This window comes from Panulirus ornatus, chromosome 12 (genome assembly GCF_036320965.1).
Source record: "Panulirus ornatus isolate Po-2019 chromosome 12, ASM3632096v1, whole genome shotgun sequence".
NCBI classification, from domain to species: Eukaryota; Metazoa; Arthropoda; class Malacostraca; order Decapoda; family Palinuridae; genus Panulirus; species Panulirus ornatus.
The window spans coordinates 5,418,064-5,419,080 of record NC_092235.1 but is presented as its reverse complement, the minus strand read 5'-3'; the positions used below and the strand labels follow the sequence as shown (position 1 = coordinate 5,419,080).

Here is a 1,017-nt window from a genome sequence, read left to right as displayed (position 1 = left end):
CTCACTTCCCAAGCTCTCTCATCCCCAACAGACTTCATACTTGCCCCTCTTTCCAAAACTCTCGTATATGTTTCCTTGCGCTACCTCGCAAACGCGGGAGACAGCGACAAAGCAAAAAAAAAAAAAAAAAATATATATATATATATATATATATATATATATATATATATATATACATATATATATATATATATATATATATATATATATATATATATATATATATATATATATATATATATATATATATATATATATATATATATACCCTTCAGTATGTTTACTTTCGAAAATGAGGAGAAGGAACCAAACAAGTAAATTTCGTCAAAGACATTTCTCTTTTCTAAACGCTGCCTCGCAAAGATTTTCATTAATTCAAATTGAAGAAACAGACGTATTTTCTATTGTCTGGTTAGCTCAGTGGTAGAGCGTGAGTCTGACACACTCAAGGTCGTGGGTTCGAGACCCACACCAGACATAATTTTTGTTTTTTTCTTTTTTCATTTTGTCCGCATCACATGTGTGCAACATTCAGTATGTTCGTCCAACGTTATAGTGAAGATCTTCATAATAAATTGGGGTTTTCGACCTTATCTGAAAGGGTCAGGTCCACCAAGACGTCCTTGAAATCTTCCAGAAGCTTCTGGCGATCCTCCTCCAACTGCTGGCACATCAGAGTTAACATGGGCCGGACATCGGTTGTGGAACGACTTAATCTGCTTCCGGGAGTTAGCAGGGATGATAATGAGGGCTCTGACCTCATACCAGGTCAGCTTAGTTCCAGTCTATTGCTTAGTTCCAGTCTATTGCTTAGTTCCAGTCTATTGCTTAGTTCCAGTCTATTGCTTAGTTCCAGTCTATTGCAACGACAATAAAAAATTAAAACTCATTTCTTCGTGGAAAATTGAGAGGAAAACACGACAGCAACATGGAGATTTACCCTGTGGTTATTTTGCCGCTAGTCGGCACCTGTCGGTCAAATGGTATTTTGCCGTGGTAATCTCAGTGCTTCATATA

At 36.7% G+C, this 1,017-nt stretch overlaps 1 non-coding gene across 1 annotated transcript; it reads left to right on the top strand.

Moving 5' to 3' along the window:
* Nucleotides 1–406: 406 nt before the first annotated feature.
* On the top strand, nucleotides 407–478 carry TRNAV-GAC (transfer RNA valine (anticodon GAC)). Its single transcript has one exon. It is a non-coding gene; the product is annotated as a tRNA-Val (tRNA).
* Nucleotides 479–1,017: the final 539 nt, after the last annotated feature.